At 38.2% G+C, this 18,967-nt stretch overlaps 1 protein-coding gene across 5 annotated transcripts in view; it reads left to right on the top strand.

The window, feature by feature from the left end:
* SCAPER (S-phase cyclin A associated protein in the ER) overlaps window positions 1-18,967 on the top strand; it is a 518,574-nt gene that overhangs the window by 334,778 nt on the left and 164,829 nt on the right. The window lies entirely within an intron of this gene.

The following is an 18,967-nucleotide window of genomic DNA, read 5'->3' as shown; positions in this document are numbered from 1 at the left end:
GTATCTTTCCACCAAATTTAAATTGGAAGAAGTCATACAGGGTGAATCTCTCTTTCTCTCTGTCTCTGTCTCTGTCTCTCTCTCTCTCTCTCTCTCTCTCTCGTAGTTTGGATTATTATATGTATTCAGTGAATACTTCTTGACCTAAATGTGTTCTTTTTCATAGATTTAGATAATTATTAGAAGATTAAAGTTAGTCACAAGGCATTGTGAATTTTTCAAATAGAAGAGCCCATGTGAATAACAAGCTACACTATACATTAAGTCTATTTTGATTAATAGAAATTTTATGTAAATCACTTGTCAGAAACACATGAAATGATTTTTTTATCTGTGTCATTTACACTAAATTCTTGCGGGCACAGAGCATTTTCTGAATTAAAATCTCTGTAGACAAGCAGTAAAATGCATAATGTGCTTATGAATAATACATTAACAGCCTTATAGTCAAGATCAGTGATAAACAAATTGGTAGCCTAGTGTCTAGGGACACATTAGACTGTTGAGTCCATTTGATAGAGGACTTTGTAGACTTGTCTGCTATCTTTGTATCAAGTGCCATAGAAACAAATTCAATAAATTTCTTATCTAACTCAAATGACGATTTAGGTAAATCTGATGAGTCTATACAGCTTTCCTGAGGTCTTCTTTGTATATCCTTTGTGTATCCTTTATACACACTTTGTATAAGTTGTATCATTTATGTGTTCTTATAATGCCTAATTGTAACATCAGGGACACAAATAGATTACTAGGTACAGCTATGAAGGGTGGACTCCTCTTATCATTGTGATTTATTAACTAATAAAAATTACTTTTTATAGTTTGGTTAACTTAAAGCAATAAAGTCAATTTTAGAGTTCCTTTCTGATTAAAGCATTCACCAGGGTACTTCATGATCTTGCTTTCACTGAGTTTATAATCCTTACATATTCATGAATAGAAACTAATTATACCAGACTGCGATGCTACACTATAAACTCCATAAAGATATGGACATGTCTGTTTTATCTGTCCTCAGCATCTAACATAAGAGCATAATGGTCACTCAATAAATGTTTGTTGAATAAATGAATGAAAATGTTAAGTAATGGTCCCCAGTAAGACAGTACTAAAGTGCTGGTTAATTAATGTCTCAGATGGCAGCCAGTCAGGAAAATAGTTAACTACTCTCAGTATTTTAAAAATAGGGGAATTTAAAACAAGGATTTCATTACAAAAATTATTGAACAGGCTAGAAGAGCAAAAAGAAGAGGGTAATGGTACCCAGAGACTGATAACTCTGCACCACTCAGCTGGAGGAGTAAATATGGGAATGGTACTGCCTGAAGCTGTGAGTCCACACTGACCACTGGTAGTGCTGGAACTCTACCTCTACCTTTAAAAATAATATTTTTGAATAGTTATGCACTATATATGGTACTTTAAATTGTGGTATAAGGTTTACTGGGCAGAGTACTCTGTATAGGATATGGTTCTCCTATGTAGCTTGTGCATTTTGGTGTTTCATATATTTAGAGACTTGCAGTCTTCTGATTTATTCCTTTTGTAGGCTGGGAGGTGATTTATCAGTACAAAAATAATTAGTATCTACTTGGTGCCAGGTACTATGTTAGATATTAGGATTATAAAATTAATTTTTAAAGTGCAACTTTTAATATGTAAATAAACTTATCAGATTTAGATTTACATCTACATGTAAATATATTCAGACCATGTAAACCATATAAAGTGTTAAGCTTGTATAAAAATTTTTAACAGTTTTCACCTGCCAGTTTACTTTGAAATAGCCATAGTTATTCCTATCAAGTTGTATTGTTCTTTAGGGGGAAAAGGGGGGAAGGAGGTAGCACCTGGATGGCTCTGTTGGTTGAGTGTCAGACTTCAGCTTAGGTCATGATCTCACAGTTCATGGGTTCGAGCCCCATATTGGGCTCTCTGCTATTAGCACAGAGACCACTTAGGATCCTCTGTCCCCCTCCCTCTCCCTGACCCTCCCCTATTTGTGCTCTCTTCTGGAACATAAACATTTTTTAAAAAGTAACATAAATGCATGTCTGCTGCAGTCTCCTGACTGCTAGGCAGTACCACTCACAGGCCATCTGAAATATGAGAACTTTATTTCCTGGCAGATGAGAGAAAAGGTGACTTGTCAGAAATAGGTGTGCTTAATGAGGTGTGCATTCTGAGAAGACAGCATCGTGTCTCGTGTCTGTGGGTAGGCAGCTAACAGTTTTCAAAGCTTAAATATGCACTGTTTCTGAGCTTATGATACAGGATAGGGCTTGGAAAACATAAGCACGAGAACATACAGAAAATCATTCTTAGAGTCTAGCCTCCTTTTTGAACTGTTCTTTGTTCAAACAGCTCCACTCTCTGAGCTTTGGTACAGGTTTTACTGGCCTGTGATGTAGACCCTGATGCTGTGTTAAGAGGTGCCAAACCAATATCCACAAAACCTTTAGAAAACATGGAATCCTTATTAGTTCAAAATAAGGGGAAGGAAAAGCAGGCTTTTTTGTTCAGAGTGTATGGCAACCAATATATGATATCTGTTGGAAGAAAATTGCCTTTCCTAGAAAAAGCACCGTATGTTCCATTTCTTCCCCCTCCTCCATATTTTACTTCTTTATCTTTTGCATGGAATTAATATTATTGAACAGTAAAGGCTAGTTAATGACAACTCAGTAAAATTTTCAGTCCTATATACAAATATCCAATTTGAGGTACTGTTGAAGTCACCAAGGTTATATATTAAAAAGTTAAAATGGTTTTTAAAAGTGTTTTTTCACTTGGCATTATGAGAAAGAAGCCACAAGAGCTCTTCCTGTCCTGCTTTGCATGAGCCCCAGATCCTGTGACTGCCACATACTCATTTAGCACTTAGACATTATCTTGGAAAATCATCAGATTTTTTGTTATGCCTACTTTACCCAGTTAGATTCTAAGCTTTTTGTGGAGGAGACTGTGATTCTGTACCAGACCAGGTAGTATCCTTTATGCCTTCTGTGTAAAAGATGATTGGTAAATTGGCTCTTCTTTCTCCTCGCATCTAATCGGTAGCCAAACCTGTTGCTTTTACTTGTAAATATAGCTTCTAGCCAGCCAGCCTATCTCTCTGAATTGTCACTGATGGTGTTGGGTCCCTACTTATTTCTAAACTGGAATATAATCTCCTATTTGAGTTCTTTGCTCTTTGTCTTAACCCTTTCCACTGTATCCTTATAGCTTCCGAAAGTGAAAATTTAGGTGTGTCACCCTCTCCTTTAAACCTTTTCATGTCTCTCTGTTGCTTTAGAATAAGATCCAGACTCTATATTTTTGCATACAAGAGCCCCTGCAAAATATGTTCTCTTTGTACCCCTCTGGCGTCATGTCTCGACCTCCCCCACACACACATCTTACACTCTAACCATTGTAAATGGGTTATAGTCCCTTGAATGAGCCCTGCACCCTCTTATCCCCATGCATCTCATCCCCTCAAACACCTAATTCTCCCACCCAACCCTTTTGCTTCTCACAACCCTTACACCACCCCCACCCCAACACACACATATCCACCCTTACCACAAATACTTTTACCTGGATGGCTTCGTGTCTTTTGAGACTCAACTCTGGTGTCCCCTCCTCCAGAAAGTATTTCCTGTCATTCCCCTGATCTTCATCCAACCAGGTTAGGTGTACTCCGTACCTATGTATACATAGGACTTATCACACTACGTACACTGATCTGTTTTCAAATCTGTCTTTCTTAGTAGAATATGAGGTCTTTGAGGGCAGGTCCTGATCCTCTGTGCTTCTGTAGTTCTACCACTTACCAAGCACCAGGTACATAGCTGGCAGACAATAAATGTTTGTTCAAATAAATTCAGTGGGGTTTTTTTTGCTTTTGTTTTTGTTTTTTCATTTTTTTTTTTTTTTCGGTTTGTCTTCAGTCTATCTCTTGCCTAAAGCCAAGCAAATGCCTCAGTATTCACAACAGATGTTTGTCTGGGCCAAATAGCTTACTTTACAGAAACAGCCAACTTGGCAGATTTGGTGATACCAAGAAAGAGTTAGTTCTGGGAATACATCACAGTCTATTCAAAGGAAAAATTGATACTATCTTGAAGTGTTGCGGTACTAACAGTGACTTGTCATTTTATCGACATATCCCAAGTTTGTTATACTTATGTCAAGGACCAGAGGAGACTAGAAAATAGATTTCTATCTCAGAAAAAGCTAATAATTTATATTGTTTACTTATTTAATACAGAATCCAAAGTACAGATACCAGTTATTTTTAGATTTGGTCATCTAAGGTACCAACAACAGTTCCTTATGTATTCTAGGTACTGATCATTTGTTTGATATATCAGCCTTGTTCATATATGAACCCGAGCCAATGAGTTGTAAAATATACTATAAAAATCTAGTGAGATTACAGAGTATGTAACACTTGCCAAACTACCCAAAATGGCTATATTCTATGGCACATATTGGACTCATCTAATATGTCTAACTTTCATAAGGAAATTAGATCATTTTCAAATTCCTTCTTATATTTTGTAATTCCTTTCTGTCTCTTACCATTTATTTTGAACTACTTGAATAATGGCCCTTTTTCAAAGCTTCAGTAGTCTCTCTCAAGAACAATATAGAGCCAACTCAAATCTAGAAGTTAATTGTGTCTGTAGTGCTATCATCCTGTCTAGGGAAACTTCTCAACACTAACTCTATGTCATTCATTACACTCACCTTGCAGACATTTTAGTTCGGTGAAGCAATTTTATTTTTCAGTGCATGCTGTGCAGAGAGTAGTAGTGTGATGTTTAAAGCTCGGATTCTAAAGTCTGACATATCTGGATTTGATTCCTAGATCAGCTCTTCTTACTGGTTAAATAATCTTAAACAAGTTACGCCTCTTCCTGAGCTTTAGTTTCCTCATGCAAATGGAATGGTAACTGTATCAACCTCATGCTGCCCCGTTGTGAATATTCTGAGACACTGCTTGCAAGGCACTTGGAGTGTCTGGTGCATATGCACGTGTGCTCAGCAAGTGTTGGTGATTCTTTTTAATGTGCCTAGCACATAGGAAATAGCAGTAATGAAGACAGATATAGACCCTGCCCTTCTCCGTACCTATGTATGCATAGGACTTATCACACTTAATTGCCCTTCTAGACAATTAAACAATTAATTACAATTAAGAGCAATGAGTGTTTGAAGAAATGATTGAGAAAATACAGAATTGTTTGTGGATGTAGTAGGAAGACTGAATACAACCTAGAAGTCAGAGAAGGCCTGTTTGAGGAAATAACCCTGAAGCTGTGACTGACAGGGCAAGAAGGTAGACTCTGAAACAGAGATATTTATGAGAGAAATCATACTTCAGTGCAATTTTGAGATGTCACAAAGATCCCAGGATATGTCCCCTTAAGAAGCCTCAGGTTAGGAACTAGTATTTATTTGATGACAGCATGGTAGGTACTTAGCAAGATAAAGGAGGGCAGTATGAAGAAGATGATGATGATCACTAACATTTATGAGAATCAGCTTATTTAATCCTCTCAACAACCATTTAGAGTGGAATTACGTGGCCCAACTTACGAATAAGAATGTTGAGGCATCAAGAGGATAAGTACCTTGGCAGATGTTACGTAGCTAATAAGTGTGAAAAGATTGGGATTCAAACCATGGCAGAATTATTGCAGAGGCCATGTTAATGGTTCCTAAACAGTGACTAAGAAATGGTTTGTGCCCATAGGAGCTCAGTCTAGAGGACAATAATTCTTCTGGCTACAGCTACTATAGCAAGAACTATTTTGCAGTCTTTTCTATCATAAAATTAGCAAATGGTCCTTCTATCTGATTCCTCCCCATACAGTACATCATTTCTGCAGATCTTTCTCAGATCCCTAGCTCTCCCCACCCTGCTAAAGAGGTCTCGCATCATGTACCATTTATGTTCACACGTGAATTTCTTCAGAGGGACAGATTCTTTTTAGGGTCTTTACATTTCTTTTCCATATGATAACTTTACTTATCATATTGGGAGGATATAGACTTTCATGCTGACTTAAAACCAAAACCAATTTCAGACTTCAGACTAAAGGCTTTGTGTAAATACAAACTTTTTAAAAATGTTTTATTTATTTTTGAGAGAAAGAGAGAGATAGCGCGAGCAGGGGAGAGGTAGAGAGAGAGGGAGACACGGAATCTGAAGACAGGCTCCAGGCTCTGAGCTGTCAGCACAGAGCCCAGCCTGGGGCTCAAACCCACGAACCATGAGATCATGACCTGAGACAAAGTCGGACCCCCAACTGACTGAGCCACCCAGGCACCCCATGTGTAAATATAAATTGATCATCAAACTTTTCTTCAAATGAATTTGAGTATTCTTGTAAAGAAAAAGGGATTTATATTTGCCTTTTCATAAAGCAAAAAAAATGGTCTGGTGTTCTGCAGACTTAATGACTCCTCTGGGTTTTGTTTGCCTTGGAAAAGCAGACTTTTAAACATTTCAGTTCACCTTTAGTAAAGGTCTTATCTTATTCTCATAGCTAAAAGCAGTAGCACAGAGCAGTTCTCACATTAGAATTCAGTGGGGCAGCATTAACTCTTCAGTAAACATTTGATCATGTTTGCTTTAGGAAAATTAGGAAGAAAGACCAGATATTCTGAAAAAGCCTTCACACTGTTCTCCACATAAGAAGGTATTGTTTGCAACATTATAATGGAGAACAGAAGCTCTGCATTATTAGGCAGTTTTCATCCATGACCAAAGAATAGTTAACATGATCATCTTGAAGTCCAGAATCTGAAGGACTATTTATTTTTGCCTTCTTCCTTGCCACATTTTGTATCAGTCTCATAAGTAACAGATTTCGCACTGTTTTTGTCTTCTCTATTTTACCTATATCCCTTTTAGATGCTAGAGAACAAGGCCTAAACCAGAGTGCTGGCTCCAGATAATCCATCTGCAAAAACATTGCCCATCACTAGCCATTTCCCTCTTCTATTTCCCCTGGACTGAATAAAGCAGACCTTAGCAGCATCATTTCTGAAATTAGTTGTACTCAACTTTCCTAGTACCCAATCACAAGGCTTTTTAACTTAGTTGCTTCTGGGAAAAAAAATAAAATTAAAACTAAATAATATATAATAGAATAGAATACAATATATAAATGAAACAAAACAAAATAAAATAAAACTTGGGATAAATATCCTGTCGTGGGTACAAGTGGAGAAATCATACTTAAAAGACTTTGAAACAGTATCTGTGCTGAAGTTAGAAGCAAAGCCTACAGAGATTTCACTGACATTCAGGAAGGAAAGGATTTTGAAAGACTGCCCCAGCTGAGAAAGTATTGAAGGCCATTTGGGACTGGAGCTGCAGAGGGAGCTCATCTTGGGCCACCTGGAGCCTTTTTTAACCCTGGTCCCACATTGCCTCCCTCCTCAGTCAAGGCCTGCTTCCCTCCTGCTGTGTGCACATTTCTTCCTGTTTCCTGACAGTCTCAAGACCTGCACCACCAGTTAAAAGAACTACTCGTATTTCAGTCCCTTAGAATCTAGTTAGGTCTCATTTCCTTTTTTATTTACTTGTGATGGTCAAACTTGGCATTCTTTTACATTCTCTGAGTCTGGATTATTTCAAGAATTTTTTTTTTAAGCTGCTAGCGAATTCTTATTAGTTTTGATAAATGTAGAGTGGTTGTGTAAGATTTTAACATGAGGGAAAGCTGGATTAAGGCATACAGGAACTTTACTGTCCTTGAAACTTTTCAATATATCCAAAATAATTTCAAAATCAAATTTTCTTTAAAATTTTCAAAATTTAATTTTCTTTTTTAAAAAGTCTCAGAATTTAAAAAATTCGGATATTTAGTGAGAAGTATGCCAAAAGCCGAACACATTTTTATTTTAACATGCTAGATTTTCTTTCTGTAGATCCATCATACACTCCGAAGTCAGATAAACCTAGACTCAATCCCCAGCTCTGCCAGTCACTAACAGTAAAAAATTAAATGATTCCTCTAAGGCTTTCTTTTTTTTTTAAATCAGTATAATGAACAATGATTCCTACCTCATAAGGTTGTTGTGAGAGCTTATGTAACAACCCAGGGCCCGCCACATGGTTAGCCCTTGAATTGTCACTTTCAGCCCTACTGTTTTTTGAGAAAAGTAAAGTTTGGATTCCTATTCTTTCCTTTAGTTTGTTTTCACTGTTTAAAATTGCCCTCCCCCTCCCTCTTTCTTCTGTGTCCCTCCTTAAAGACATAGAGTCCTGGTCACTACTTTACTCGAGTACAGGGCAAAATAAACAAAGGCCAACGTGAGTAGGGCAGTACATAAGCATCATATCTCGGGCCTCTCCTCTCAGGGCTTGCCTCCTTCAGAGCAGGGCCTACCTTCGCTTGCCTTACCTTGTCAGCCCAGGCAAGGACTAGTGCCTCTTCCACAATTTCTAGCTTACTTGCACCCTTACCTTGACTTTCCCAGCTGTATGGGTATTTCTACACCTTTTCTTTCTCATTGTGGATTGATGAATTTTCTCTCTCCTCTTAAGACAATTTCTGATGTTAGAACCCCAGAAACTAGAATGTGCCTTTATTTTTTTGATGCAGCAGCCATTTACTGAATACCAGTTGTTTAAAATGTTTTTTAATTGAAGTATAATTAGCATACAGTGTTATATTCATTTAATATAATGATTTACACTTCTATATATTACTCAGTGTTCATCAAGATAAATGAATTCTTGGGGTGCCTGGGCGGCTCAGTTGGTTAAGCATTGGCCCCTTGGTTTCAGCTCAGGTCATGATCTCAGGAGATCCAGCCACATGTCAGGGCTCCCTGCTGCCTGTGGAGCCTGCTTAAAAATTTCTCTCCTTCTCCCCTCTCCCCCTCCCCTGCTTATGCATGTGCACACACTCTCTCAAAATAAATAAACAAACAAACAAACTCTTAATCCCCTTTCTATTTCATCCATTTCTGCACCTACCTCCCTCTGGCAACCACCAGTTCTCTGTATTTAAGAGTATGGTTTTTTTTTTTGTTTGTCACTTTTTAAAATTTCTTTTGATTCTTAAATTCCACATATGAGTGAAATCATATGGTATTTGTCTCTGTTTGACCTATTTCACTAGCATTATACCCTCTAGGTCCATTCTTTTTACGAATGGCAAGATCTCATTCTTTTCTATGGCTGAGTAGTCTAAATACCTACTTTTTTGCTAGATTCTATAGAAGCATAATTCCAGCTGTCTCAAGAGCTCACAGTCTGCTTTGTGATTAAGTAGAAACTCATATGATCTAGTTTATAATTAAATAATAGAAAAGTGTCATGAACTATAAATGTCATGATGGAGAGAGAACAGAGTGATGTAGAAACACTCTCCTTTTCCTTGCCATCCAGGTGGAGAAGAGCCTTTGAGCTCTAAGGTCCTGCTCCCTGGGTGCTGCTAGACCCAAAGGAGTTTGTCCATGTTACTCACTTTTGTCCCTATCATCTTCCTGCCCTAAAGAGATTCTCATTGGTTTGAAGGTCCCAAGTTGTTTTACCTCTAAGCTTTAAAATTTCCAGGACATTTAAGATGCAAGAACGGAGGGGAAGGAACTGCTGTGTTAAGACTCTTCAAGTTCTGTTGTAAACTAGCAGGTAGCCTCAAAGTTGGGAGAAGTGAGAGAAATAAAGCAGTCGTTCAAGGAACCTCATTTGTAGGTCCTTGACTTTGGGTTTTTTGTCTTTATTTGATAGCGTGAGAACTCAGAAAACTGTTCCAACAGATACCCATTGTGTCCTGAAGAACTAGTCACAGGGACCATTTCCTTTGTGGGAGTACAGCTCTCCATCCATCCCCTCACTGTGGCATCCCCTCACTGCACTGCATTTATCTATATGAAATCTCTGTCTCACCAGCTCTCTGAGTGCTGCACCTGGCCAGTGCCTGCCACTTGACATCCTGGCAGCACTGAGGATGAGGGAGATCAAAAATAACTTTATTGTGAGTTTTGTTGGATTGCAATGATAAACTTTATACACTGATCTTCGGTCATCTGTCTCATAACAGCTTAAAGGGAAGGAGCAGGGTGTCTTGTGTCCCGCACCACCCCCTCTCACTCACCCTGCCCTCATCTCACTTAGTCCAGACAGGTCAAAAATGGCACAGTTCAGCTCCCTTAGGGAGAGCCTTCCAAAGGATCCAAGTTCTGATTAGCATTACAAAGGAATTGTTTCTCTCATCTTGAGAAAGCTTTTCCAGCCTCCCCCAGCCTCACTTACCTTATTACCTAAGCCTTCAAACTGTAGATTATGACTCTTTTGGGCACAACATTTACATAAGTTTCTAATTTCCTTGTGGTATTCTCAACCCCAGACCCTGAGTTCTTTCAAATGTGAGTGTACAGCTGAAAGGCTGAGCCTAGACATTTATGTAGATGATGGGACTCTGAGGAAGCCAACATTAGAAGGCTTAGAAGGGAAAAATCCTGTCAGCTCATCATGCTCCCTTTAAACTAACATGAACAGGTGAGGATAGCAGAGGAATGAAGATGATGTCCTTTAAGTGTTAGGTTAGTTTTCCATGTGGGAAAAATAACCATAAAAAAATTTACTCTGGGATCTTCTCATCTCTGTAAATTGGTCTACCGAGTTCTAAATTTATGGACTTGCCAAAACCTACTTGTATTATCTCTAAACAGGTCTTAAGGTACCACCAGATGCTCAGAACAAATCTAGCCTATCCTACTAATGAACAGGCAAACAGTTTTCCCCATCTGCCACCTCTGTCTAAAAGGCTAGGAAGGCCTTCCTCCCTGATCACAAAGAACATAATTACCGTCTATAGAGAAGTCAAGTACAAAGGCCACCAGCCTTTGTAGGCCACCAAAGATTAACAGCTGCCTCTCCTTTGATTGGGAGAGGCAATAACAGTTACTCTAGTTAATAATTGAATGGATTCCCGGGCCATGTAATTCAGATTGAAGCTGTCATTTTTTTGCTGGCCTTCAGCTAAGCTGGGTTATTAGAATGGAGCCACTAATCCTATTAGTCAGTTGTCAGTCTCAGAGTGGGAGAGAGCAGAGGAAGGCAGAGCTATTAAGGTGTTATGTCAGGTACATAAGTAAAGCCACACATTTCATCTTTTAGAGGTATTTTTTTCCTCACTCAAATCAGAAAGATAGAGCTCCTTATGAGTGTTCCACTTTCACATGTCTGAATGCAGAGTATTTGGAAAAGGGATAAAAGGGAAAAGGAAAGGTACCTAGTTCATCTTTCTAGATATTTTTAGTCACTAAACAAAGTTTGCTTGGTGCCTACTATGTGCTTGACCCTGATTGAGAATGCAGAGACAGGAGAGCTAGGCTTTATAGCCTAGTACATGAACACAAATAATACAGGAATAATATAAGGGATATATAATATAGGGGATAATATAGAAAGTGATAAGGGCCCCAAGAGAAATGCAGTTAAATACGGAGACCTTTGACTTTAGTTGAAGGTATCAGAAAGGCTTCATGAAAACTATTTGATGTGGGTCTTAAAGGAATGAGGGAGCATTTGAACATTATAGGGTGAGAACGTGGCGGTTTAGATGGAGAGAATAATTATGGTTAAGCATTTTTAGGATACTAGCTTTTTTCTAGACACTAACAGGGATAGGAACAAGTATAAGATGACGTATTTGAGAAGCATCCATTCCCATCGTGGCATTAAGATATCCAGGAGCATAAAGAGCACCGAGTATAGGAAGTACCAGGTGATTAGCGCAAGCAGTTAGTGTGGTGGGCACAGAGAGGAAGGTGAAAAATGAGAGGCCCTTTGAGTCTGTGGATTGTTGTGTGAATGTGACTTCCATTTTTTATTTGCATATAGAGCTTTTAATGCCACGTGCCAAGTCCAGATACAGAGCCACGTGCTTAAGGAGGTGGATTTTCTCCTTTACTTGAACATTTGGGTGCTCGTCGAGCCAACTTGATTTTTCTTTTTCTGTCCTCCTGAGGTGAAAATGTCATGGGATATGATAGGACTATTTTACCCGTTTTTCTGCATAGAGAGGGGGAGAGCTGTTTGTTTGCACTGTGTTCAGGAACGGAATCCAGAAGGAGGCATTCGTTCTTTCTCATGGGCCTCTGTATTGTGTGTTAACCTCTGATACCTCACAGGACATTTTTGCTCTCTGAGAGAAATCTTTTCATTTGTTCATCCTTTTGTTCAGTCACTCATCCATCAGGTGTTCACCATTCCTGTTCTGTGCCAGAACTGGGGCTGCAAAGGTGAGTCAGCTTAAGGAGCTTCAGACCGAATGAGGGCCTGAGGTAGTGCAGAGATGATGGGAGGAATAGAAGTTGATATAGGAGATGAAGAAGTTAGGAAGATACTAAACAGGTTGCCATCTGGTCATCTTCTGTGGAAGAGGATCCACCTCTGGATTCTGAATTTCCATTGCAAAAGTAGCCAGAAACCTCCATGACTCCAGAGGGAGGTTTGTGAGTTTTTTTATTTCACAGTTGGTTTTGCCTTTTGGTTTATTTCCTTGAAAAGCTGCAAATGACAAATTAAAGCTTCAGTTTTCAATAATACATTAGGAAAAATTTGGCTTTAAATGGCCTTTATCTTCCTGAATTGGCTTTTTTTTTTTCCTGTTTAATGTCTAACTAGAGCTTATATCTTCAGTTTTTTAAGAGGTCACATCCATGTTGTTGGCACTGCATAAAAGGCTTTGAGTTTTGTTTTGTTTTTAAAGCATAGATGTATACATTAAAATGGTCTGCTTTTACTCAGTCCTTTTCGCCTCCACCTCTGCAATGTTGATCCAGTTCTCTCCCATTGTGGAGAGGTCTACAAGAATAGCATTGGTGCTGCTTCATTTCCCTGTGGACAGATTGCATCAATTGGTGCATCTGCTTGGCCTGAGGTAAAATATACTTTGTTTTTGAATTAAGAGATATATATAAAGGCTTTACACAGAAATGGATGGATCTTCCTTGTTGGCTATTAAGGAGGCTCAAGGTGAATATGTCCTTCAGTCTTGAAAAACTGAATTTTATTCCTTGGTCATGAAGCTCACTTTCAGGAACAAACTGTTCTACAAGGCACACACAATAACAGGAGTGGAGGATTTTATCCTGTGATCATACCAGAGAAGTTATTGACTATCTGTGTTTTCACAGTCAAAATCATGTGCAGGTATCCTTTTCAGCCTTCTTTCTCAGAACCATCATTCACAACCATTGGTTGAGCACATACTGAGTGCCATCCCCTCTGCTAAGTGTTGGGAATGTGATGAAACAGACATGGCCCCTAAACTCAGGAAGCTCTGAGTTTAGTGGGGATACAAAGATAAAATGCTGGAGAATCATCCCCTCTGGGGAGGAGGAACAGTATTTGCAGAAGCACAGAGGCGTGAAAGAACGAGGGCCATATGGGGAATTTGGTTGAGGGAGAGGCAGGAACATGGCAGGGAAGAAGGCTGTTAATGGGGCATCAGATTTTGAAGACCTGTGCTAAGGAATTTGAGCCTCCCGCAGACAGTGAGGATGAAGTCACTCAAGTGTTTTAAGCAGAGTGACATGATTACATTTACTCTTGAGAATATTATCCTCATTGCATATATAGGCATCCAGAAAAGGACTACTCAAAAGGGAGTCCACAGTCCAGTGCTGGGCCACTGTCACTAGAACAGGGTGAGATAAATACACAAATCCAGAGTAAGTTTTAGCAAACTGGCAGAGTAATTTTATGTCTGTTGTATCTAATATTTTTAAATGTGGTCTCCACTTTTGTGCATCTTTTTTTTCATTTGTTCAGTATTTGATTTGTATTGCATTTCACAAAAGTATTGGTCTACAACGGAGTAGAAATCGAAGGAAGGAAGGAAGGGCAAAGAAAGAAAAAGGAAAGGAAAGGAGTAGGAAATGAAGGAAACCCTGATTTTTATCTTAGAGTATTTAGAAAGCACAGCTCTAGAGAATAGGCTGGTGTGGGGTGAGCCTGGATCCAAAGATTCCAATTAGGTACTGATTGCTGCAGTACCTCAAGCAAGAGACCATGAAAGCCTGAACTGACGTGGTAGATGTAGGCAAGAGTTAAGAGCTACAACAGAAGTGGAGTAATCAGAACTTGGATTCTGAATCAGTGGGAAAGCTGAGGAAGAGGGAAAAGTCTAGAAGGGCAAGTGTTCTTTTAAGAGTCTGCTGAAAGTTGGACCCTTGCCCTATGCGTTTTTTTTAGCTTTTCCATCCCTGGTTCACAGAGATGTTCCATTTATTTTTTAATGTGGTTCTGCCTTTTCAATATTATCACATATTATGGGGGCACCTGGGTGGCTCAGTTGGTTAAATGCCAGACTTCGGCTCAGGTCGTGACCTCACGGTTTGTGGGTTCAAGCCCCGAGTTGGGTTCTGTGCTGACAGCTCAGAGTCTAGAAGCCTGCTGCAGATTCTGTGTCTCCCTCTCTCTCTCTTCCCCTTGGCGTGTGCGTGCTCTCTCTCTCTCTCTCTCAAAAATAAATAAACATTAAATATTATCACATATTTTATCTATAATTCCTACTTCTTTCGAGTATAAGAAGAAAGGAGGTATATATATGTGTTTATATCCCTGTCCTAAGCGTTCCTCTGCTGTATTCCTTATGCTTTAGATGCTTCTGGTACCAGATACAGTAGAAACATTGCTAATGGGATAACCATTCACTACCAAATTAAATCCAGAAAATATTCATGTATATCATATGATCTCATTTATATGAAATTCTACAAGAGACAAAATTAACCTATATTTTGTTTCTTTTTACCTTATGATCCCCTTCACCCATCCCATTTCTTCCACCCCCTATCCTCTGCCTCTAACAACCACTAATCTGTTCTCTGTATCAGTGAGCTTTTTTTTTTTTTAATTCTACATGTTTTTCTCTACCTGACTTATTTCACTTAGGATAATGCCCTCAAGGTTTATCCATGTTGTCACAAATGACAAAATTTCATCCCTTTCATGGCTGAGTAATATTCCATTTTATTTATATACCACATCTTCTGTATACATTTTATTTATCATTGGACATTTATCTTGCTTCCATATCTTGGCTATTGTAAATAATGCTGTGTGAACTTTGGGTACATATATTTTTTTCAAATTAGCATTTTAATTTGCTTCAGCTAAATACTCAGAAGTGGAATTTCTGGATCATATGGTACTTGTACTTTTAATTTTTTGAGGAACCTACATACAGTTTTCCATAGTGGCTGCACCAATTTATATTCCCACCAGTAGTACACAAGGGTTCCCTTTTCTCCATATCCTCACCAACACTAATTCTTTCTTCTTCTTCTCTTTCTTTTTCTTTCTTTCTCTCTTTTTCTTTCTTTCCTTTTCTTTCTTTCTTCCTTCCTTTCCTCTTTCTTTCTTTCTTTCTTTCTTTCTTTCAATACCATTCTAACAGGTGTGAGGTAATATCTTACTGAGATTTTAATTTGTATTTCCCTAATGATTAATGGTGTTAAACATCTTTTCATATACCTGTTGGTTATCTATGTGTCTTCTTTGGAAAAATGTATATTCAGACCTTCTGGCCATTTTTTTAATTGGATTGTTTGTGTTTTTTACTATTGAGTTGTTTGAGTTCTTTATGTATTTTACCAGAAATATGATTTGCAAATATTTTCTCCCATTCAGTAGATAGCCTTTTCATTTTGTGGATGGTTTCCTTTGCTACATAGAAACCTTTTAGTGTGATGTAGGCCCACTTATTTATTTTTGCTTTTGCTTTTGGTGTTTAAATCTATGGGACTATAAATCAAATCTGTGGTTGCTTCAAGGAGTGGGGGGATTGACTATAAAAGTGGTATGAGGGAGCTTTCTAAGGTGATGGAAGCGTTCGGGTCTTGATAAGGATTTCTCAAATTTATTTGAATGGTATACTTAAGATCTGAGCCTTTTAACCAATTGCAAAGTATACCTCAATTTAAAAAAATACCCAGTAAACATAAGGTGTTCAATCCAACTGATTATCCAGGAAAGGCCAATAAAAACCTCAATGAGGGGCACCTGGGTGGCTTAGTCGGTTGAGCGTCCAACTTCGGCTCAGGTCATGATCTCGCAGTTCGTGAGTTCGAGCCCCATGTCGGGCTCTGTGCTGACAGCTCAGAGCCTGGAGCCTGCTTCGGATTCTGTGTCTCCCTCTCTCTGCCCCTTCTCCCTCATGCTCTGTCTCTCTCTGTCTCTCAAAAATGAATAAACCTTAAAAAAATTTTTTTTAATTTAAAAAAACAACCCTCAATGAAATGCTATTATGCATTCATAAGAATGACTAAAGTTTTAAAAAAATGATAAAATCAATTTTGGTGTGAATGTAGAATAGCTGAAATTATCACTGTAGTTCATCATGTACACAAATACTTTAGAAAGCTGTTTGGCCATAGCTAATAAAATTGAACCTATGTATACTCTATGACGCAGGAATTCCACTCATATACCCAACATAACTACATGTCACAGTTGCACAAATACATGTACAAAAATGTTTAAAGCAGCATTGTCCAGAGTTTGAAAGTGGAAACAACCCAGAGCACCTTGCTGGCTCAGACCTTGGGACACTCAGTTAAGCATCTGACTTTGATCTAAATCATGATCTCACCAATCCCAAGTTCAAGCCCCTTGTCAGGCTCTCTGCTGAGAGCTCAGAGCCTGGAGCCTGTTTCAGATTCTGTGTGTCCCTCTCTCTCTCTGCCTCTCCCCTGGTCATATTGTGTCTCTCTCAAAAATAAAAAAACAAACAAAAAAAAATTGAGGGGCGCCTGTGTGGCTCAGTTAGTTAATCTTCTGACTTCAACGCAGTTCATGATTTCACAGTTCATGGGTTCAAGCCCCGCATCGGGCTCTGTGCTGATAGCTCAGAGCCTGGAGCCTGCTTCAGATTCTGTGTCTCCCTCTCTCTCAAATATAAATAAATATTGGGATGCCTGGGTGGCTCAGTCAGTTAAGCGTCCGACTTCGACTCAGGTCGTGATCTCCCGGTTTGTGAGTTTGTGAGTTCGAGCCCCTGGTCGGGCTGTGTGCTGATAGCTCAGAGCCTGCTTTGGATTCTGTGTCTCCGTCTCTCTTTGTCCCTCCCCCGTTTGTGCTCTATCAAAAATAAATAAAAAATGTTTTAAAAAAATTTTTTTAATAAATAAACATTAAAAAAAAACCCAGATGTCAGTCAGCAGTGAAACATTTAAATAAGTTGATTAAGATAATAAGATAATGGTTATCTTCACCCTGTAATGTTAAAAGTGAAAGTAATGTGGAAGGGATGAAAAAAGATGCTAGAATAAAGTAAATTTTTCCAAAAAAAAAAAAAGTTGATGTATATAATCAGACAAGGGAATATTATATTCCAGCAAGGGAAATGAATGAAACACAGGTATAGGCAGCAATATGGATGAATTTAGAAAAAAAATTTGAGCAAGAAAAGAATATGTAGATTCTGTAGAATATGTAGAGTATGATTCCGTTTTTATAGAACTCAAAAGAAGACAAAGGTAATCTATGATTTTAAAAATCAGGATCGCTTTTACATTTGGGGAAGAAGAAGAGAGAGTGAATGAGATGGGCATCAAGAATATTATGGCATGTTATAAAACTATTTTTTTATTTTTTATTTTGGAGTTGTTACAGGGTATGTACAGGGTGTTGTTTGTTATTTTTTTAATTTTTATTTATATTATTGCTTTTTCATTTTGGATTTGGTACAGGATATGTTCAATTTGCCATAACTCTTCCAGCTATACAGTTATGATTAGTGCAGTTTTCTTTGTGTTGTGTGCTAATACAAAATTTATTATTATTTTCTAATCATATTGACATCCTAGCCTATGAAGAAAGAATGGTAACAGCATGATGGTTTCAAATTACTGAATACACCTGGGTTTTTCAGTTTTTTTGATGGTTAGTTTTATTGCAAAGAAACATTTTTTCCCATTAAAAACAAAAATTCTTTATTTTCTATCCTAAAAGTATGACTTCTTGTCTAGGATTCACAATAAACTTATTATAGTGTCAAACTGTATTTTATTGTGCACATAGTGAGCGATTAAATGACTAAGGCACTGTACTACCAAAGTCTCGTCAGAAGTCAGTAGTCCACATCAAGCAGAGCATTGTGCTTAGAACATCAGAAGAATCAGACAAACATGTTTGACAGATCTTGTGTATAACTCCTATCTCTCCCTGATGCACCCTCTTATCCCCCCAAAAATACTTAAGTATTTCAAAGATATTTCAGGGCTTGATGAACTATATAGCATGCTCTTAGAAGAAACATAAAGGTGGTGGTATAATAGCAGATTGCGGTGATTGTTTGTATGCATAGAAACTAATACAGTGTACCATAGAATTGCTCTTGCCTGTCCCCATGCCAGAGAAATGCAAAGAGCTCAGAGATGTTCCTTTCACAAGACTTGTAAACAGTTCAGAAATTGTAAAGAAATAATCATCGGTTGAGTTCTATAATGCTGACTTAAGATTCTCCCTAAAATAGCTGAAATGGTGAAAAAAATATATAGAGATGGTTAGGTATGAGATTATCTTGTATTGCCAAGGAAAAAAGTAATACAAGAGGAAATCTTTGTGACAGTTAGTTTGTCTTGTTAGGTGGTAATTAACATTACAAGATGATCTGCTTTTTAAAATTATTGCTAAAATATTCTGTATAAAACGGTTTTGCCCTCTGCATGGAGCACTTCATCCCCTCCCCTTTTTTTTTTTTTTGCCTGTTTCAGAACCTCAACCAGAAAAGCCTGTGCTGACCCTTTCCCCAATATATAGTTGGTTCCCTATTATTCTTATAGAGCACCTTCCCTTTTTCTTCAAGGTACTTATCATAATTGAAATTATTTTATTTATGATTATTTGATTGGTGTTGTTCTCATCCACTAAATTTTAAGCTTCATGGGGGCAGCAACTATGTCTTCTGTGTTCACCAGTTTCAACCTCCTGTTCCTA

Source organism: Panthera leo, chromosome B3 (assembly GCF_018350215.1).
Source record: "Panthera leo isolate Ple1 chromosome B3, P.leo_Ple1_pat1.1, whole genome shotgun sequence".
Taxonomy (NCBI): domain Eukaryota; kingdom Metazoa; phylum Chordata; class Mammalia; order Carnivora; family Felidae; genus Panthera; species Panthera leo.
The sequence above is the reverse complement of the archived record's forward strand: the minus strand, read 5'-3'. Positions and strand labels throughout refer to the sequence as shown.